The 23,544-nt window shown below is 43.2% G+C and overlaps 1 pseudogene; it reads right to left on the bottom strand.

Annotated features, from left to right (window-relative positions):
* Positions 1-1,759: 1,759 nt before the first annotated feature.
* Positions 1,760-1,877, bottom strand: LOC126103050 (5S ribosomal RNA; annotated as a pseudogene).
* Between the last annotated feature and the right edge of the window lie 21,667 nt (positions 1,878-23,544).

The following is a 23,544-nucleotide window of genomic DNA, read 5'->3' as shown; positions in this document are numbered from 1 at the left end:
CGAGCGTTTTCTATGCAGTGTCCTTTGTAGGCTGACTGCATTTACGTAGCACTCCACCAATAAATCGCAACTAATGGAGGGGTTCAAAATGATTCAAATGGTTCTGAGCACTATGAGACTTAACTTCTGAGGTAATCAGTCCCCTAGAACTTCGAAGTACCTAAACCTAACTAACCTAAGGGCATCGCACACATCCATGCCCGAGGCAGGATTCGAACTGCGACCGTAGCGTAGTGGAGGGGTATGACACTCAATCTAATTGGCGAGAAAAGAAATTGATGACTCAACATTGGTAAGAGAGGTGATAGGGTGTTAGGACACATCTTAAGGCAAAGATCAGTAGTTATTGTGATGGTTCAATTGCGTCACGTGGCAGCGCATTTTTGAACACACGCAGTACAGCTGTGGCTCACCCTCCGAGCGCCGCTGTAGAAACGTAACACTTTCGCCGCCAACTGCTGTGGGCCTGCGGACCTGGTTTCACCGTGGCCGGCCTTCTCTATCGAACCATTTACGAGGAGACGCGATCTGCCATCATACCGGCGGCGCGTGGGTTTAGCGCGCCACCGCTACGGTCGCAGGTTCGAATCCTGCCTCGTGCATGGATGTGTGTGATGTCCTTAGGTTAGTTAGGTTTAAGTAGTTCTAAGTTCTAGGCGACTGATGACCTCAGATGTTGAGACCCATAGTGCTCAGAGCCATCTGAACCATTTTTTTAGCGCGCCACATGCCTCGGTCTGGCGGGTTGATATCAGACGTTAGTCTTGTATGAAGGTGAGATTCATTGTATGGAACGTTCTATTGCAGGCTATAGGAACCTAATCCGTTATGTGGCAGTGGAATTTGGTTACGGACATTTTGTAAACTTGGTTAAAATGTAGTTGAAGCGAATTGTATAGTCAGCTAGAATGCGATGTCTGTCCGCACGGTTGCTATTGACTGAGTTGAGTGTAATTGTGTTTTCCTTAATCCGTACACATGTTTTCTGTTCAGTACTGACTAATAGCCGTAGGCTCCATGTTGGCTAACGTTGCTGATTGAATGCCAGTGCTTCCTGTTTTCCCCGTGGTTTACCATGGTTTGCTTACCTCTTATTTTGAGGTGGTACATTAACACCATAGTGTTTTTTTTTTTATACTTCTGGTGCTTACTGTTTGGATGGTGTTTGGGAGGAACCACTCTAGATTTGAAATGATAGGTTGCTTCGTTTAGGGGAGGCGACCAAACAGCGAGGTCATCGGTCCCATCGGATCAGGGAAGGATGGGAAGGTAGTCGGCCGTGCCCTTTCAAAGGAACCATCCCGGCATTTGCCTGAAGCGATTTAGGGAAACCACGGGAAACCTAAATCAGGATGGCCGGACGCCGGTTTCAACCGTCGTCCTCCCGAGTCCAGGGCGCTAACCACTGCTCCACCTCGCTCGCTTTTGAAATGATAATGAGTGTTTTGTAATTACTTTAAATGCTGCCATTTATAGGGTGTTGTGACATTGCCAAAGGGCTAGCGTGAGAATTAAATTTGAAGTCATGCTGTTCTGTATTTCCTGTAATGGCCGTGATATGCGCTCCGTCTTCAGGCCACAAGTGGCCGTCGGGACCATCCGACCGCCGTGTCATCCTCGGCTGAGGATGTGGAGGAGGGTCCTGTGGTCAGCACACCGCTCTCCCGGTCGTTATAATGGCTTTCTTTGACCGGAGCCGCTACTATTCGGTGGAGTAGCACCTCAGTTGGACCGACGAGGTTGAGTGCACCCCGAAAAATGGCAACAGCGCATGGCGGCCCTGATGGTCACCCATCCAAGTGCCGGCCACGCCCGACAGCGCTTATCTTCGGTGATCTGACGGGAACCGGTGTATCCACTGCGGCAAGGCCGTTGCCAAATGGCCGTGATATGGGGTCACTATAATTTGTGTACTGTATTGTAAACGTTTAGTGAGAGCTCGCCTCAGGATTTTGGATTGTCTCTTTTCATCTGGTTACTAAAGATGACGATTAAGAGTTACTGCACACCTCTCAACCTGGCAACACTTCTCCTAACTCTACCATAGGTAATACGGTACTCGAGGAAAGATGTATGTGTGGAGTAAAAATTGTATTGCTAGACCAAAGCTTGACTACATTCTAGTGCATGGACGTTGCAGTAGCAAAACAACAGGTATGAATATTTGCACAGATTGGGTTAGATCCGTATAAAACCAGTCTTGAGACTGAAGTTGACAACAACAAAATACACTCACATTGTCACTCCACGTTAACCATTCTATTTCCACGAATTTTGGACTGCCAGAGTGCGTGCTTTTGGAGATGCAGAAGACCTGTTGAATACAAAGTCTGTTGACTAGAGTGGAGAGCGTGACATCATTCCGTGTCGCTCGCATGCCGCTCGGTTGCGCTAGGGAGAGCCATACGCGGAGCTGGCCGGCTGGCCGTGCGGCCGCACCACGCAGGCGCAGCGAGGCCGTGACGTCACTCGAGTATGCGGTGACGCGCGTTCCATTCATCCCGGGCTCGCGAGCGGAATGCGCCCGTAACGGACTAACGGTGCGGCCCGGCGGGGCCCGGCGAGGTTCGGCTCGCCGCCCGCACTGCCCACGGGCCGCGCGGGCTCTCTCGACGGATTCCGTGCTCTCCGCGAACAATGCCACTTGTTGCCGCCTCGTTCACCTGCCGTACTGCAGATGTCGAGCGAGTCGTCGACATTACAGTCTTGCACACATGAACAGATATCCGAACAAGCAGTAAGGTGTCCCCCGACGCTAGCGAACTGTTTAGAACGCTGCGCCGCTGACGAGTGTGCGAAAAAATCAAAGTCTCCAGCGGTTGAATTGTCTTACGTGAATGAGGGTGATGATTTACGGGTGAGGGCGCTAAACAACAAGGTCATCAGTGCTCTTGCCTGGATAATGTACGGATGAGCCTAGTGAAAATCTAATAAAAAATACGTAAGTAGACCGGAAAACCAATTTGCATTCTCCCAGTACAACTGAAAGGCAACCCTAATACGGCGAGCATCAGAAGAGCCCTTAGTAAAATTCCGGCGAAACAGAGCAGAATAACGAGATAAAATAGGGAATGAAATACCAGTAAAGGCCGGCTAAAGAGGGGGACAGATGGCTGTGGCTGGATGACTGCTTAGAAATAATGGGTGACCGACCCACTCTGTGCCGCATTAAAATTTCACAACCGGTATTTTGGGAAGAATTCTGGACATAATACAAAATCTTAAAACACGAACCACACTCGCCTCACTATCAGTCGAAACAGAAGGTAGGTCCTACTGGAGATCCAGACCACCTCTCTGGTCGTCATGTGTGTTCTACTACATCTACATCTACATTTATACTCCACAAGCCACCCAACGGTGTGTGGCGGAGGGCACTTTACGTGCCACTGTCATTATTGGTAGTTGTTACAAAGTAACACTCTATTGCGGAAATAACTATGTCAGATACTCTGCTGTGTGTAGGAACCGAAAATGTTACTCCTTGTGTAAGAACATTATCATTGAATTATCTCTGATTTTTATTATCTCTGCTGTTGAATGTAATGTTAATGAGTTCGATTTTGTCCTTGTTCTGATAAAAACGAAAGGAACTTACTATTGTAAATTTTACGTATTACCACTCGATACTACGTGTGAAAGTTGTTTTCATGGAAGAAATAAATGAGTGTTCATCTCTGAAAAATAATTAGGTGAGACTCGAACGTAAATACTACTCTTTCTAGTCTTTCTGATTATTATAGAAAGTTTCAGCTAGACTACGTGACGAGGAACTGGAGAGGCGCCAGGAGATTGGCGAACGAACCTGCAAATAAACGCGGCGACTTTCAACGGACTCAAGAGCATCCAATGAATAACCCGCCACAGATCTTTACCAACATATTACCACGCGACAAAACACACACAAGACGAGTTTAGTTTCATTGAACATTTCAGTACACCGTTTGAAAACCAAGAATAAGTGTTAATCTTGTCTGCAAAATACAATAAAAATTGCAATAATCTTTGTGTGTTCCACATCTGTGCCTTACTGGGGGCTCTTAGTGACGTAAGAGAAACTCATGTACCAATGAGCAAAGTTCCACACTTAAGCCGCGTAAGGCTACTTCTTCAGCCAACATAACTCCATCTTGCGATTATGGAGTGTGGGACAGCGGCTGGTCGATGATTTGTAAAAATAGTATTCCAACAGCCGTTGTTTTTATAGCTTTTTATTCAGGCTGCCAGCTCCGACTGCTCAACAGAGTCATCTTCAAGCCCTGTAGTTTGAAGAGGAAAAAGCATCCACTCGTACACGTATATAAGAGGGAACCAAAACCTATTCCTGGTTTCCATAGAACACTTAAATCGCAATTTGCGTCTATGTAAAATCTCGATAAGTTTAATTTTAAAAATATAGTCTGGGGTGCAGTTCTCCCTGTAAGCAGTCAATTCTAAAAGTAATCTGGTCTTCTTTAGTAATCAGGGGGATGCCCTACTCCACCCCTGGTTTCGTACGTTAATACCCTCCATCTCAAGTAACTCAACGGACTCCCTTACATGGTCGCCAACACACAATCACCATTAGCACGTCTGAAAACGTCTGCACACTTACTCGTTGCACCGTACTCAGTCATGCACCAACACACCTTTGCGTATATGGACTGCTGCCAGCGCCACCGTGCGACGACCGCAGGTCAAATGCACCGCATGGTCATACCCCGAGGTGATTTAAACCCGCAAACCGCCCACCAGAGCGTTGTTTCACCATGTATCAGCATTATCCTTAATTTATGAGCATGAGTATATTTCTAAGCATAGGTTTTTCATCCGGAAGACACAGACAAGGACGATCGAGGGTTGTGGGTGCGCCGATTACCGATTCTTGTATTGAAGGGCTCGGAGGGGTATGACAGCTAACTCATTTTGACTATCGTCTAGCCTTACTATTACCGCCGGTAGCATAATACCATCAACTAACCTGCGCAGAAGATGATATTTAACAAAGGAAACCTGCTGCATATGTACCAAAGCGAATAAATGAAGTGGTATTGAAACCCATTTTAATCTTCAGCAAACATGTTTTCGTTGGTGAGCAGTTGGAACTAATTCCCAATAGTGAAACAGTTACATATCCTTAACAGTTACTTTCAGACGAAACAGTGCTGTGATGTGATACGTCGTCTGGTGAACATACAGACCTGTATGTGTTTCCAGGTGGACTTCACGAATGCTTGCCGACATGACGTCATTGGTTCCTGACTACGTCCGTATGCTAGTACAGTAGACGATCATTTCAACCTACAAGATGACAACCTTCCGCTTGTCAGGACAAGTTTGGTGAAATGAATACACTCCTGGAAATGGAAAAAAGAACACATTGACACCGGTGTGTCAGACCCACCATACTTGCTCCGGACACTGCGAGAGGGCTGTACAAGCAATGATCACACGCACGGCACAGCGAACACACCAGGAACCGCGGTGTTGGCCGTCGAATGGCGCTAGCTGCGCGGCATTTGTGCACCGCCGCCGTCAGTGTCAGCCAGTTTGCCGTGGCATACGGAGCTCCATCGCAGTCTTTAACACTGGTAGCATGCCGCGACAGCGTGGATGTGAACCGTATGTGCAGTTGACGGACTTTGAGCGAGGGCATATAGTGGGCATGCGGGAGGCCTGGTGGACGTACCGCCGAATTGCTCAACACGTGGGGCGTGAGGTCTCCACAGTACATCGATGTTGTCGCCAGTGGTCAGCGGAAGGTGCACGTGCCCGTCGACCTGGGACCGGACCGCAGCGACGCACGGATGAACGCCAAGACCGTAGGATCCTACGCAGTGCCGTAGGGGACCACACCGCCACTTCCCAGCAAATTAGGGACACTGTTGCTCCTGGGGTATCGGCGAGGACCATTCGCAACCGTCTCCATGAAGCTGGGCTACGGTCCCGCACACCGTTAGGCCGTCTTCCGCTCACGCCCCAACATCGTGCAGCCCGCCTCCAGTGGTGTCGCGACAGGCGTGAATGGAGGGACGAATGGAGACGTGTCGTCTTCAGCGATGAGAGTCGCTTCTGCCTTGGTGCCAATGATGTTCGTATGCGTGTTTGGCGCCGTGCAGGTGAGCGCCACAATCAAGACTGCATACGACCGAGGCACACAGGGCCAACACCCGGCATCATGGTGTGGGGAGCGATCTCCTACACTGGCCGTACGCCACTGGTGATCATCGAGGGGACACTGAATAGTGCACAGTACATCCAAACCGTCATCGAACCCATCGTTCTACCATTCCTAGACCGGCAAGGGAACTTGCTGTTCCAACAGGACAATGCACGTCCGCATGTATCCCGTGCCACCCAACGTGCTCTAGAAGGTGTAAGTCAACTACCCTGGCCAGCAAGATCTCCGGATCTGTCCCCCATTGAGCATGTTTGGGACTGGATGAAGCGTCGTCTCACGCGGTCTGCACGTCCAGCACGAACGCTGGTCCAACTGAGGCGCCAGGTGGAAATGGCATGGCAAGCCGTTCCACAGGACTACATCCAGCATCTCTACGATCGTCTCCATGGGAGAATAGCAGCCTGCATTGCTGCGAAAGGTGGATATACACTGTACTAGTGCCGACATTGTGCATGCTCTGCTGCCTGTGTCTATGTGCCTGTGGTTCTGTCAGTGTGATCATGTGATGTATCTGACCCCAGGAATGTGTCAATAAAGTTTCCCCCTCCTGGGACAATGAATTCACGGTGTTCTTATTTCAATTTCCAGGAGTGTATATCCGAGAGTGAACAGCTCAGCGGATGCAGTTGACAACCTGAACTCCCGATCTGAATACCACAGGGCGTGCCTGGGACACTCTCGGGCGGTAATTCCCCGTTTCCTGCGGCAGTAAATGTCTGAACTTCGAAACGTTCTTAGAAAAAATTATAATTCTGTTGCTGTTTGGCCTCACCTGAAAAACAGCACTTGTTAATTTATTTCCGCAGCTAACAAGGAATTGGGACAGCCTTGTATTTGTAGCTGTTTATATTATAGTATCTGTAGCTCTTCAGTTTCTGCAATGGCTATAGGCGTCACTGTATCATATCCTTAACCAGACTGGCGAACGTCAGTTTCTATTTTCTCACGATTCTGATCTGCTAACTGATTTGTTACTTCTTCTATTCTCTTATCAATACGCTCCTCCATCGTACGATCCCGTTTTTCTATCTCTTCTTGTCGCTTCTCTAAATTCGACTGATCCTGCCACACACCTGAAAGTAGCACCTGTCCGTGCCTCATTTTTTGACTCTATTGCAGATTTTCATTTTCACCTCACGACTTTCCTTAGCTGTTTTCTTACGGTCCTCTTTCGTTTCCTTCCCTACTTTCTTGGCTTCTGTTGCTTCGTTCTTCACCTCCTGAGCAACTTGGAATCTTCTGCCAGTTTCCGAATTTCCTTCGCCTCTCCCTTTAATTTCTTAATTTCGTTTCGTCTCTTTTCTCCTATATCTTTTCTTTCTTTCTTGGCTACATTCCTCTTTTATAAAAAAATTTTAGTATGCTGAAACTGTCACCTCTAGCCTCACTACATTGATATGGTAGAGATGCGCACGAACCCATTGGAGTACCAGATCTCACTGGTGTGTTCGGCCTCTAGCGCTCTTCTTCACAATGTCGAATCGTTACTACTGCTTCTATATCTTGTGGCGCAGCTCGTCTTCCCCTTCGTTAGTACTACAGTTCGCTATGTTGTCCTCATTTCCTGCCCGTGTGCTATCCGTCACACTACCTTCGTTATCGCTACCGATCGGAGTTGGCCATTCTCTGGGATAAATTATCTCTTCCGAATCACAATCACCTGTGGTTTCAACCTATTCCATAAAGCTGCTTGGTCTACTTTTACACTGATCTAATTCATGCAACGTTTTATTTCCATACCACAAATCCCATTAATATAATATATAACCCATTCAAAATTTTACAACACAGAACTACGACGCCGATAAACAATCAGACTTTTATCCATTGTGGATGTGGAACACTGCGACTGTGGTGTGAAAAGGTTTACAGAAATTACTGCAACCAGTCGCCTTTTATGTAGATGTATTTTATTTAACCATGACCGGTTTCGAGCTGCCTAGCAACTCATCATCAGATGGTATATACATTTAGTGCTTTTTTGTACCCATGGTGTGGGTGGTTGAGTATCTGTGGCTAAACAGAAACGAGAACAAATAATCGCTACATGTGGTACAGTAACACGAAATATTTACAGAATAATTTATGTTTAACGTATAAGAGCAAATAATCACTACATGTGGTACAGTTACATGAAATATTTACAGTTTAATTTACGTTTTGAGGTGTTACTTACAGATAAATCTTTCTGCAGGTATATATATCTCTTTTAGGACGTATTTTTGAAACCATTGTGTCTTGTTTTTCACAATTACACAAGTTAAAACTTTCACTAGATGTATATTACTTTTATGAGGCACTGTTGGATACATATATCTTGTTTTTCGTAAACATCGCTGAACACACTTAGCCACAGATACGAATACAGGATTTACACATTATAAACAAGCCAAAGATTGCAATATAACTATAGTATCAAAGATTTCAAGTTGACCAGAGGCATTATTAGTCATCGCACACACTGACAAGAGATTTGTCTTTATTACATAGAAAATAAATGTAAATTAGCTTAAACTATTAAAATATTTATTTATAAATTAACTGTGCAATTTTAACAGGTATATTAAACTAAATTTTTTACATAATATTTCAGTTACATTTAAGATTATTGGTATTGAGAGTATTATGAAAGCTAATTTCTTGCTCCTTCCATTGGCTGATCTTTGCATATGATGTCAGGGATTAGAGATTGATGGTTAACTTGAAATAATAAGTAATGCTGGTACTTGAAAGGGTGTGGAAAAGGAGTTGGCGGTGGGGGGGGGGTGTATAGGAAAAAGGAGAGGGGGGGGGGCATTTTGTTTCTGAATGACTGTTTAGTTTTTTAAGTTCAAAGAATCCTTAAAATTCTGAAAGAAGGAGTTATTCGCCAATTCTGTCTGCTCATTTAAAATGGTATGTGGGGAATTATATTTGTGGGTGAAAATCTCTAATTGTTCGAGAAGATCCATCTTGAATCCCTTGTCTACAGTGTGTAGGATTTGAAGGTTAGTTTTAATGTCTGTTATGGAATGTTTATTATCTGCTAGATGGGTAGCAAAAGTGGATCTATTTAAGTTGTTTAGGCGAAGTGCATCAGTGTGCTCTTTGTATCGGATCTCAAAATTTCTACCTGTTTGCCCTATGTAGTAGCAGGAGCAGCTGTCACATCTTAATTTATATATACCAGATTTTTGGTAGGGTGTGCTGGCTATTTTGGTGTTGTGGACTATTTTGTTCTGTATTTTGTTGTTAGTGTGAAAACTTATTTTGACATTATGTGGTTTGAATAGCTTAGCAAGTTTGTATGAGATATTGCCGAGAAACGGCATACAAACGAATTTGGTTTCTTCTGCTACTGAGGTCTGGCTTGCTGGTTTTGCTTTGTTAGATATAATGTTTTTATCTAATTTTTCAATTATGCTTGGGTCATAAGCATTGTTTGATGCTATTGTTTTTAATATATTGATTTCATTAATTTTTGCAGTAGGATCAGCTTGAATCTTGTTGATACGGTTAAGTGCTGATTTGAAAAAAGCTAGTTTATGCTGATTTGGGTGGCATGATGTATTGTTCATTATGACATCTGAAGTGGTGGGTTTCCTATATATCTGAAATTTATGTTTGTTGTTGTGATGTGCTATGTTTAGGTCAAGAAAATAGATACCTTTTTGGGTTTGGTGTTCTACTGTGAACTGTATTTTGGGGTGAACATTATTAAGTTTACCAGCTAAGGCCTCAATTTCAGTGGCTGTCCCATCATATAACAACAGGGTGTCATCAACATATCGTTTATAATAAATGATTTTGTCTGTTTCTATTGGGTTTGCTTTAAAGAATTTAATTTCGAGATCATTAATGTAGATATCAGCAAGAAGGCCAGCTAGACTACTGCCCATTGCTAGACCATCATGTTGAATATATATTTTGTTGTTGAAGGTGAAGTAATTGTGGGACAGCACTAATTCAAGTAAATCCATCAGCTCACAGATTTCCATGTCACTTAACTTTTTATGTTGTAATAAGTTATTTTTTATTATTCGAAGTGTGTCTATTATAGGTATGTTTGTGTACAGGTTGACAATATCAAGGGATGCAAAGTTAGCTGCATTGGGAATGGAAATTTCTCTGATACTGTCAATCAAATCATAGGTGTTTTTTATGGAATAATTGGTTGGGAATGTATAATATTTCTTGAGTATTTCATGCAGTTTTTTAGTCACTTTGTACCCTGGGCTATTTATGGAATTCACAATCGGGCGTATCGGGTGTCCATCTTTATGAATTTTAGGTTGTGATCTAAGCTTTGGTGCTGTAGGGTTCATTATAACACATTGTTTGGCTTCAATGGATGTCAGCAGAAAGTTACAATTTTTTAACATGTCTTTTATTTTAGCTTGGTATTTGGGAGTGGGGTCAGATTTCAACTCAGTTATGTTGTTATTCTTGAAAAATTCTAGGGTTTTCTTAATGTAATCAGACTCGTACATTATCACGGCTGTGCTGCCTTTGTCAGATTTAACAACAAGGGCACTACTATTTGTTAGCTTTTTGTTAATTTGTTTCAGTGTTGCAGATTCATCATGTTTATTACTATGGAGCCTTTGTACATCTATGGTTTTCTTTATTATTTTGTTTGCATCATGGGCTAGAGCATTTTGATCATTCTGATCTAGTTTTGATGCTATACATGCTATTTTGGTGTTAGTTATTAGGTCTTTAACACTGTTGTAATCAAGTTTTGTGGCAATATTATGTTTAAGTCCCTTATTTAACAAATTTAATTCTGTGCTATTGAAATTAATGCTTGTTGTGTTAACTACTCTCTCAAAGAATTTATGTTGCACGGGAGGGTATTCATTAGGTGGAATGGGGGATTTTTTGGCAATCAGGAGTGATAGCTTTTCTTTTTGTTTATGTGCAATTTTCAGCATCTCTTTATTCACATTTAGTTGGGTTAGATCTAAGAAATTCATGATTTGACTTAGAGTGAGATAGTTGCTTAACTCTAAGTGCAGCATGTAGATGTCCCTGTTTAACAAGTCTTTTCGTTTGTAATGTGATCTAATTTCATTTTTGATCCATACAATTTCACATTTTCTCTTGGTTGCTTGTGCAGATTCACTCTGGTCTTTAACTACAACTCTTATGTAATTAGGAGTTACATTCTCTAAGATACATTGCTTATTAAATTTGATGGCAAGAATAGTTTTCATTAGTTTCACTTTGCACTTCCTGTATTTGTTCATTGTTCCTTTTACCTGGCTAGGTAGCAAAATAAGACTTTTATCCATTGTGGATGTGGAACACTGCGACTGTGGTGTGAAAAGGTTTTCAGAAATTACTGCAACCAGTCGCCTTTTATGTAGATGTATTTTATTTAGCCATGACCGGTTTCGAGCTGCCTAGCAACTCATCATCAGATGGTATATACATTTAGTGCTTTTTTGTACCCATTGTGTGGGTGGTTGAGTATCTGTGGCTAAACAGAAACGAGAACAAATAATCGCTACATGTGGTACAGTAACACGAAATATTTACAGAATAATTTATGTTTAACGTATAAGAGCAAATAATCACTACATGTGGTACAGTTACATGAAATATTTACAGTTTAATTTACGTTTTGAGGTGTTACTTACAGATAAATCTTTCTGCAGGTATATATATCTCTTTTAGGACGTATTTTTGAAACCATTGTGTCTTGTTTTTCACAATTACACAAGTTAAAACTTTCACTAGATGTATATTACTTTTATGAGGCACTGTTGGATACATATATCTTGTTTTTCGTAAACATCGCTGAACACACTTAGCCACAGATACGAATACAGGATTTACACATTATAAACAAGCCAAAGATTGCAATATAACTATAGTATCAAAGATTTCAAGTTGACCAGAGGCATTATTAGTCATCGCACACACTGACAAGAGATTTGTCTTTATTACATAGAAAATAAATGTAAATTAGCTTAAACTATTAAAATATTTATTTATAAATTAACTGTGCAATTTTAACAGGTATATTAAACTAAATTTTTTACATAATATTTCAGTTACATTTAAGATTATTGGTATTGAGAGTATTATGAAAGCTAATTTCTTGCTCCTTCCATTGGCTGATCTTTGCATATGATGTCAGGGATTAGAGATTGATGGTTAACTTGAAATAATAAGTAATGCTGGTACTTGAAAGGGTGTGGAAAAGGAGTTGGCGGTGGGGGGGGGGGTGTATAGGAAAAAGGAGAGGGGGGGGCATTTTGTTTCTGAATGACTGTTTAGTTTTTTAAGTTCAAAGAATCCTTAAAATTCTGAAAGAAGGAGTTATTCGCCAATTCTGTCTGCTCATTTAAAATGGTATGTGGGGAATTATATTTGTGGGTGAAAATCTCTAATTGTTCGAGAAGATCCATCTTGAATCCCTTGTCTACAGTGTGTAGGATTTGAAGGTTAGTTTTAATGTCTGTTATGGAATGTTTATTATCTGCGTAGAACAAAATCCAAGAAACCATAAACATGAAGCTGAAAACAAAATTACATACGTTACTTATACACGCCAGCAAAGTACGATAAACTGTCGCATGTATTTACCCTTCCCAAGTCATTAACAATAAACAAGAAGTTGATACGTGACTACTTCATAGAATCTCCTATTGTGGGATGATCAAGTCAGGATCTACCAATTTATGCAAACCGCCGCATGTGTTTCAAATGGCTACTCTGACATAAAAGTTAAGAGCCTAAAACTCATTTAAGACCCAAGCTGAGTTACTGTGCACAAACAGTATAACTAATGCGAAGAATTTATGTCTCTAGTTATGGATCCTGAAGTGGAAAATGGCATAACATTAAAAATGAGATTAATTAAAAGTGTTAACAGAAACAACTTTTAAACGAATAGATTAATTTATTGAAATAAAACACAACATGAAATGCTCTGACTCTCCAGAAAACTCGGTTAATATGATGAATCTGGATTACAACAAGTGAACATGCTGGTTTTCAGAGTTACTTGAAAGTCTTCTCAACGTGCGCTTTAGACGCGACTGCCGTCCTAAAAATTATCTGCGAGCCTCTAACGCAACGAAAGCACTGACTGTTGGCCTCACAGACTGCGAAATAAATGACTCTAGCACTCCTGGACTTGAGACAGATAACTGCAACGATCTGACTAAACTCTAGCCATGGATTGTCCTAAGGTCCTGCCTTTTGTGAATAATGCGGACAAATTAATGTATTGTGGTGTGGAGAATCAAGATTTTTACTATAATAACCGGTTTCTCATTAAATATTTTAGAATAATTGCCTTACTAACCTCCTCGGATCCTAATCTGATATGTATTTCTTGAGATATGTTATTATTTTTCAACTGTATAAACCTATTTTTATTTTTGTCGATTACCGCACCATCTACTACGCAACGAAAAAATGTGAAATACAAAAGTTATCTATTTTTTCCTGGATAATTTTGATCGGCAATAAAAAATAGGAAGTCCTGTTTAAAAATCTAAAGTTGACCCTGCCCACGAGGAGGAGGAGGAGGGGGAGGGGGGAGGGGGGGATGAACCAACGGAGTCGAGTTTGGTGTCATTATATGTCCCCCTTCGGGACGAACAACTTGTATTACAATCGTTTTTTAGTCGCATGTATTGTTTTCCAGATATTTCCAAAAACAGTTTTAAATGCCTAACCCTGTGTAATTATAATAGGACTGCTGAGCGTCTGGTACACTTTAACGTGAGCACCTTAACGTGTAGACTGTATGAATTGCTATTTTAGGGTATGCGCTGTGCCGTAAGGTCTTTTGTACCAGGTGCTTTAGGCTTGAGTGACCTGTGTATTATTTGAAGTGTTCGCTGGAGGACTAACCTGTATGGGTAAAATTCCTTATCGCACAGTGATTTGTTTCTATTGGCACTGAGCCGTATTAATACCTATGAACATTATTTGAACTGGTTGTGTAATTTATTGCGTGCTCAGGATTAACGCAAGTGCTGTGTCGGCTGGTTAGTCAGGTACTTCAAGAAATATTATAATTCAGATAATTCCACACAGCTTTGTTGAGACAAATACTAATTAATTTTGGACCAACGCGTAGTTCGAAGCTTGCGGAGCAGCTGGGGCATTGGGACAAGAAATGTTAAGCACTGTTTAAAAAAGGTATTTATTTTACTGAATAGCGAAAGGCTGGCAATTTCAATTGACAGTTACTAACATGTATTGGAATCCAGGCAAAGATTTCTTTTACTTGCAAAACCATGACAGTTTAAATTCATATTTTCGCATGACCTTGCAGTAAAACCAAACCTCAAAAAATTAAATAACTTTACAACAGATTAAAACATTAACTTAAAACATTCAAAGCTTTCATGAATTTTACAATTTCTGTATGTAAGCTTTACATTAAATTTTGAGAAAATAAATATTCACAATCTCAACTGATTAAATTACTTGAAACGTATGCACCTCAATGGCAAGTTGGCCAATCTCTTTTTCAGTTCGTGAACAACAAGCGCGTCGCTTCCAACTCCGTTTACATGTCGGATTACCTTTAGGGTGGGCGATCGGCTGGGACCACTCGCATATGCCACCTCTATGGTTGTTAGTTTGATGTTACATCAACACAATTTCAGCACATAACAATACCTCCTGCAACAAAACAAGTGTCAAGCGCTTACAATAAGCAAGCAACGTGAATAAGATATCTTGGCCCTTAATAATATCAGAGCTTACTGTAGTCAGCTGATTTAAAGACGAGGGTTTTAATTTACCCAGAAAAGTTATTAACAAAAGAAGGAGCTATAGAAGTTAATTGCCAAACCAACCGACAATTAAAACAAATACAGCACCTCAGCTTCTTGGTGCAGTTTAAAGCAAAGAGTTTAAGCTACCAAAATAATTACTTAACTCACTTACAAACTCAACTTACAAATTTGAATATGAATAAACAGCACCTCACTTGTTTGGTGCACTGCGCTCTTTAAATTTGAGGAGGGCTTTCCGACGTGTTACTATGGGGCTCTGGAACTAAATCTGTGTCTGGTAACCAGTATGGCGAACTTCACACAGCTTTGATTTAGTACGAATTTTTAGAACAGGATTAGTGCTTACCAAATGCAAAACTTTCACTGCGTACTTCGCCGTTAGTGCTAGAATACCATCCTCATGCACATCAGCCACACTACGCGACCCATCTGAAGCTGAGTTCATTGAACACACTAGCGCCAGTAACTTGTTCCTCGAGCTATCTGCGGAACGGTGCCTCAGCGGTAAGTAAACAGCAACTGCTTTGCTGCAAGTGCGATCCCTTCGTGGAACTGAGCCAAGCTAACCAGCGGCGCGCGCAGAAACTGCAGCACTACGTACTCCGATCACATACAACCGCCGACCACGCAGCACACCACATACGGGAGCTCTGTGTACGGCTAGTTGCGTCTTTCCTCCAGCGCCACGGTGCGCGTTCTTTTAAGACGAGCCACACCAGAATCTCTCTTATATCGAAGCTGCGATTTGAGGCGAGATGTCGAACCCCGATCAGAGCTGGAGCAATATCTGCCGCACCACGTTTCACTGTTGTAGCTGACGCCATATGGGCGTTCTCATCCAAATTTTATTTATACGTTCCTTTATGGAACTAGCTTGATAACTCTCAATTTAAATTCAAGCTTGAGCTGTGATGTGGCTCTCGTTGGTGCTGTTTGTAGGTTTCCGTCCAGTGTTGGACGACAGACCGTGTCGTTTATTTGACATGGTTGCAGTTGTTTGTCTTCTTCTCGTGTTGACTGGTGCCGCTTGGTTTCACAAACGTTGCCTGTGCCCTAGAGGCAGCAGTGGCGGTTTCGATTTGTAGTAACTGTGCCCCTATCTCTGGGGCGACGTTGTTGTTCTTTTGGATCGTGTCAGTGTGCAGTTCGGTTGGGGACTCAGGAGGAGCCAGGTCCGGGCAATGTGAGAACACGCCGGGACCACTGGAGGCGCGCATGGACTACCGGATCGGAGGCCTGTGGTCACGAGGGTACACGATCTCGTCGTAAACTGGATCCTGCAAGATTTAAGTTGAGTGCATTTGGATTCAAGTAGAGAAACCTCCAGCATTGTGAGATCTTGTGATTCTCCAGTGACTTGGGTTCTACATCTACATTTATACTCCGCAAGCCACCCAACGGTGTGTGGCGGAGGGAACTTTACGTGCCACTGTCATTACCTCTCTTTCCTGTTCCAGTCGCGTATGGTTTGCGGGAAGAACGACTGCCGGAAAGCCTCCGTACGCGCTCGAATCTCTCTGATTTTATATTCGTGATCTCCTCGGGAGGTATAAGTAGGGGGAAGCAATATATTCGATACCTCATCCAGAAACGCACCCTCTCGAAACCTGGGCAGCAAGCTACACCGCGATGCAGAGCGCCTCTCTTGCAGAGTCTGCCACTTGAGTTAGCTAAACATCTCCATAACGCTGTCACGCTTACCAAATAACTCTGTGACGAAACGCGCCGCTCTTCTTTGGATCTTCTCTATCTCCTCCGTCAACCCGATCTGGTACGGATCCCACATTGATGAGCAATACTCAAGTATTGCTGCTCGTAGTGTAGCCGAGGCCAAGAGCAGTGAGTAAAGTGCTTAGGGAAGGCGGGTTTGATTAGTTTTTCTGGACTTCTAATTACTATTTTTTACGTTCAGTTTGTTACTATTTGTTAAGTTCAACCAGCGGTATTTTTCCTGCCTCGTGGCCGCTAACGCCCCAGTTACCTGCCCTGGGGGTTAGTGTATGTAGCGGCAGTGTACGTTTCCTTGCCTTGCCGCTGCTGTCCAGTGAGGTGTGTAGTGTTGACAGCTTAACTTTTATAGTCCTGTCCTCCTCAGTTGCGCGCAATATTACGGTATATTAATAATTTTTACTTATGGACCGTCTGACAGCAACTGAATAAAACACAATTTTAGTGCCATACGCGTTTAGCCTTTATTTTCTGCAAGGCATCATCAGTGGCCTGGAATATGTACATATGTTAGCTGTTTTATTTACATTTTTGTCATTGTGCCTATAGGTTATAAACAGTTTAGTTGACATGGTTGCAGTTGTTTGTCTTCTTCTCGTGTTGACTGGTGCCGCTTGGTTTCACAAGCGTTGGCTGTGCCCTAGTGGCAGCAGTGGCGGTTTCGATTTGTAGTAACTGTGGCCCTATCTCTGGGGCGACGTTGTTGTTCTTCCGGATCGTGTCAGCGTGCAGTTCGGTTGGGGACTCAGGAGGAGCCAGGTCCGGGCAATGTGAGAACACGCCGGAACCACTGGAGGCGCGCATGGACTGTTTATAACCTATAGGCACAATGACAAAAATGTAAATAAAATAGCTAACATATGTACATATTCCAGGCCACTGATGATGCATTGCAGAAAATAAAGGCGAAACGCGTATGGCACTAAAATTGTGTTTTATTCAGTTGCTGTCAGACAGTCCATAAGTAAAAATTATTAATATACCGTAATGTTGACAGCTTTCTTGATTGTAGGTTGGTTGGCGATTCTTGGTGGTAGTGATTTCTTTCTCGTTCCAGGCGCTCTAAGCACAGTATTCTGCTGGCGGAGTCCAGACCGCTGGGTCCGGCTTTGGTGTATTTTTACATCTTTGCATTTGGTTTATTGCACGTCGAGTAGCCTCTGCAAGATTATTATTAGTCATTCGTTAGACTGCCACTAGCCTGAGTTACTATCTTGTGATGTGAATGCAAGTCCTGGCTGCCTATCTCATCACTCACAAAAGTGTATTTTGCCAGACCTACTCAGAGGTCGATTCCTGGTGCACCGTCTGTGACTGGCCCTTGTGTTTTATTATTGTATTTGCTGTTTTATTGCATGTTTCTAAATTTTTTACATAATTGCCATTCTTGGCGTTACAGCAGGTTTAAATGATTGTGACACCAAGTTTACCATCATTTTGTCTCACCCATTTGGTGGTCAGTTGCCTGTCTTTTTAAATTAACCTTTGCTATTGCATTGCTGTTTTACAGTACGTTTGTTAACTTTTTTTTATAATTGCCGTTCTTCGTGTTAAAGGTCTTCAGCCATGACTGTGGTCGCTTGCCTCAAAATTCGAATTGGGATCACATTGGCTTGTTTTTAAAACATAATTTGCTGTGTCTGTACTTTTTGCTCATGTGGTAAATTGTAAGACAATGAAAGTACTATTAATTACACAGTTGTTTATTCCTTCATTAATAACGTGTGATATCTTATTTACTGCTGAGTCTGGAATTACCGTTTAAAAAATAAATGTGTGTAATTGCAAAAGGGAACCAATAGTAACTGATTACGGCCTCGTCCACAATCGTAACCGAATCGTACATTCCTTGACTAACAGGTTTCAAAGCTATGTACGTTTTTAACGGTTTCTCATTTTGCTAAAGGCTATTTTTCACATTATTTTATAGTCCTTAAAATGCTGAGTTCTTTATTGAAGTCCTTATTTATAAATTCGAGGTCTTGCAATCCTGAACGGTAATTTACGCCTAGTGATATGATTGCGTGTCCACATACGAAATGTAATGTATTGCACTCCTCCGTGACTGCTAGGTGGAAAAACGACGGTTGATCACTGTAACTGGTGATTTGTTACCAATCATCTTACGTATATGATAACAGTGACTAATGTCAAGCGCTGTCGTGGCAGTAGAACAGATTGAGAACCATGTGTGGAAGATGTTCACCGAGTTTACAGTGGAAGACTTGAATAGTGTACGTGTTCGATCTGGAATCTCATTGACTGGATTACAGTTGTCTTCATTTATGACTCCTGCTTGGAAATGAGCCCCGATGACAAGCGACGAGGCGTGTTGAGACGCCTCGGAAAGCGGTGGGAGAGAGTTTCCACTGCTTGTATTTGTGCTTGCCAAATCCTACCTTGGCCGGCAAGGACGTCGGATCTCTCCCCCACTTAGAGCGTTTGGAGCATTCACCAGTGCCCTGCAACCAGTTCGGGATTTTGACCATTTACTGCGCCACTGTACCATCAGGTCCTACGACAGAAGAGTTAGATGGCGCGAACGTTTCCATTGTGGTCAAACAAGTCCGTATGAAGGAGAACGAAGTGACAGACTATCGCTCTGTGAAGAATTAAAAAAAAAGATTTTTTGTAAATCACAAGAGAAATGGAGGCCCGGCGTATTGCAATCGAGGCAATAACGTAAAACTGAGTGTCAACAACTGGCCGGTATTCAACATATTGCACGGTTTGTTGAACATGAGAGAGACCACCTTCCGTTGGGTTTCCCAGCTGCTCACACTCAGTTAAAATGCTCGCCAAACTGACGTGTCAGCGCTGACGCTGTCGCTTGTGTAAGGCAAATACAGACCATTTCGTTAGCCACGTATATCGCCGTGGACGTGTGCCGGTTGTATCAACGTGACCCCGAGGCCAAAGAGCAAAGCAAGTAGTGGAAACATTTGGATTCGTCACTGTCGAAAAAGAAAGGTCAAAACCGATCATCGGGTAAGAAGGCGCTGACAGGAATACCGTACCAACTCTCCCGCACCGATTTGCTTCATACGGACAGTGTGTACAGGACAGGACTAGGATTGCACCATACGTCAACAGGAAGACGCAATTCTCAACCGTTTTCGAGAAAATGTAGTCTCAAAATTTTAGTCTCGAGTATATACTTTGCATGGTCACTAGTACTTCAGGACTCTGCAGCTGAGTAAGTGCGTAAACTAGAGGTGTCTGGATCGAATCTCACTGCTGGTGCTTATTTATCATTCACACGCAGTTCTAACAACAGATTTACACTGAGGTGGCAAAAGTCATGAGACACCTCCTAATATCGTGTCGGACCTCCTTTTGCCCAATGTAGTGCGGCATCTCTACGTGGCATGGACTCAACAATTTGCTGGAAGTCGCTTTTATTGTAGTGTATTGTAAGGTAACCCGGTACCTAGAAACGACGGAGAGGCTCCGTCCCCGCTGCAGCCGCAGTTGTCCGCAAGCCCACGACGACTACCGTAGTCCACTTCACCCCCCCGGCACCTCACACCGAACCCAGGGTTATTGTGCGGTTCGGCCCGCGGTGGACCCCTACAAGCAACGTCTCACACCAAACGAGTGTAACCCCTATGTTTGCGTGGTAGAGTAATGGTGGTGTACGCATACGTGGAGAACTTGTTTGCGCAGCAATCACCGACATAGTGTAGCTGAGGCGGAATAAGGGGAAACAGCCCGCATTCGCCGAGGCAGATGGAAAACCGCCTAAAAACCATCCACAGACTGGCCGGCTCACCGGACATCGACACAAGTCCGCCGGGCGGATTCGTGTCGGGGACCAGGCGCTCCTTCCCACTCCGGAAAGCCGTGCGTTAGACCGCTCGGCTAACCGGGCGGGCCTGGAAGTCCCTTACAGAAATACTGAACAAGCTGCCTTTATAGCCGTCCATAGCTGAGAAAGTGTTACCGGTGCATGATTTTGTGCACGAGCTGACCTCTCGCTTATGCCCCATGAATGTTCGAAGGGATTGATGCCGGGCGATCTGGGTGACGAAATCATTCGCTCGAATTGTCCAGCATGTTCTTCAAACCAATCGTGAACAACTGTGGCCCGGTGACATTACGCATCGTCATCAGAAAAGTTCCATTGTTGTTTGGGAACATCAGAACAGGAAGGGCTGCAAAGTAGCCGAACATAAGCGAGGATCCAGTTCATTCCGTGTAAACACAGCCCACTCTATTATGGATTCACCACCAGCTTGCACAGTGTCTTGTTGACGAACTGGGTCCATGGCTTCGTGGGGTCTGTGCCACACTGTAATGGTACTATCAGCTCTGGATAAGGTGACAGCATGTTGGGCAGTGTGCGAATGTTTCATCTTGTAAAAACTACGTGCGGATTAAAAGAAAAGTGGTACTAGCAGCGAGATTCGCGCCAGGGCTCTCATGCATATGAAAATAGGCTTTTAACCTCCCTGCTGCGGACTTCTTGGTTAATAGCGACCATACAAAGTAAATACGTCTAAAATTTTCGAACCCGATTTTCTCGAAAATGGTTGAGATGCGTCTTCTTGTTCATATATGTTGAAATACTAGTCGTGCCCCACACACTCTGTCAGTAGGAATCAAATCGGTGAAGGGAAGTTCGTACTGTCCCCTTGTGAGTATTTTTTGGGACCGCCATGGTATGGTGGTAACACATTACTCTTGCAGGGGGCAAACAGTCACATGAGCATATTACCCAACTCTGGCAAAGTTACGGAAGGCTGTGAAGACGAAGCGTCGCAAGAAGTTGTCCAAGGGGTTGTTCTTGCCCCGCGACAACGACATACATCATTCTGCACAGGACACAATCAGATACTCTGCTTATTTGGACTACCAAATTTTGTCTCACCCCGTATTCTCCTCACATGGGGCCCAGTGCTTTCTTTATTTCCCCTGGTAAGGGAACATGTTGCGCACTAGACACTTTGAAAATGACTACGAGGTGATTTACGTGAAGAACATTGCCTGAAAATTTCTTTAAAGTCAGTACCACCATTAGACAGTCGTTTATTTACAGTGTTATATTTACACTTACACAATCATGATTTCGGCTTCAAAGTGCCTTTATCAAGTGTTTTCTGAAAGCAGGTTAGACAATAACAGTGAAATACATAACAAGTGATATAACCGTATAAGAATCCATATTTGTAATGCATACTTACATGTGTTATGAACTGCTCAAGAGGGCTTACTGTCGTATTAAAATACATTATTAGACACATTGTCTAAGAGCCGATATTTCTGACAAAGCCTGCTGTTTTGTTTCATTACTGAGTACGCCATCTTGAATAAATTGCAGTTGGCTAAGTGTCAGATTGTCTTGGTCAAAAAAAATTCCTGTTACAAGCAGGTCACATTTTTTTTTTAATCTTTGGACTCAGTGTCCGGTAGGACAGGAAAGGTTAAGAGCAATTTATTTTCTTTGGTAGTTGTTACATCTTTGCAGTACCTGTTTAACTTAGTATACAATGAAGTTGCCTGCTCATAAACATAAACAGCAACAAACCTCTCGATAATATTCGCTGCATCCATAAATATAGCAGTCCAGCTAGTCATTGACGTTATTGAAAGTACACATTTACCACCTAAAACCTCTGACGCCTTCATCTTTTTAGTAGAAGCACCACGTCAACCCGAAGAGTTTGATGAGGTAAGAAATTATTGTTACGATCCTTGCTGAATGGAACGTCGGCGGTGTTCCCACGGATTAGCGGACGCCTGTACGCGGCGCTCGTTCAGAATGACTTGTTGACGCCGAAAGTGTCCGTGCGGTGTGGAGAGAATGCGGTGACGTCACGCCGGCTAAGGCGTCCCTACTTTCGTAATGGACGGACGGGTCGGCACGTGGCTACTCGGGAAGTGTCTCCTCAGAAGGAGGAAAACAGAGACGTCACACCGCCACTAACCCGATGCGTCCTTATAACCCTGCGGAAGGACAACACGTGACTGGAAAGTCAACTCAGCGAATAACGTGAGGCATCGTAGTGATATAGCAACGACACAAGATTTTCTCCATATGGTACACTGCGAATGCGCGTATCTGTCTCAGTTGTGTCTTTATATTCGAGGAAGGAATGCCAAAATACCAAAATACTTCAATTATTTCCGTCTCGCTCAGGCAGTTTTTGCTTATACTTCCATAACAGTAGCGTTTTAGCTTAGGAACTAAAATAGGCCATGAAATCTCTTACAACATGGTATCTTATTGATGTCTGGCTACAAACTACTACTAACAATAATACGTTCAAACTACTCTATAACAATTATAAACCTCATCATGTACTACCAGTACCACCTTCAACACTATAGTTGCCGCTGCTACTCGATACTACGATTCACTGCACTTAGACCTATTTCTGCAATCAAATGGTTCAAATGGCTCTGAGTACTATGGGACTTAACATCTTAGGTCATCAGTCCCCTAGAACTTAGAACTAATTAAACCTAACTAACCTAAGGACAGCACACACATCCATGCCCGAGGCAGGATTCGAACCTGCGACCGTAGCAGTCCCGCGGTTCCAGACTGCAGCGCCAGAACCGCACGGCCACCACGACCGGCTATTTCTGCAATCGTCTACACTAATTCCATCGCCTGTCTTGCATACAGATTAGCTGGGTTGCAATGAAAAACGTCAAACATCAGGCAAGGAATGACATTATTGCTCTTGTGACACGTCTCGGAATTTATCCATCATCATAGTTTTGGGATAGCGATATGCACATATGCAGATAGCGATAGTATCGCATACACAAGGTATAAAAGGGCAGAGCATTATTGGCGGAGCTTTCACCGTCCGTGCTCCTCGTTCACGTGTGTCGTTTCTGTCATCTATGTTCGTGTATCAGTGCTGAACGTTTTTTATTTCGCTACGCCTGTGAACGACT

This window comes from Schistocerca cancellata, chromosome 1 (genome assembly GCF_023864275.1).
Source record: "Schistocerca cancellata isolate TAMUIC-IGC-003103 chromosome 1, iqSchCanc2.1, whole genome shotgun sequence".
Classification (NCBI taxonomy): domain Eukaryota; kingdom Metazoa; phylum Arthropoda; class Insecta; order Orthoptera; family Acrididae; genus Schistocerca; species Schistocerca cancellata.
This window is presented reverse-complemented; position numbering and strand designations above follow the sequence as displayed.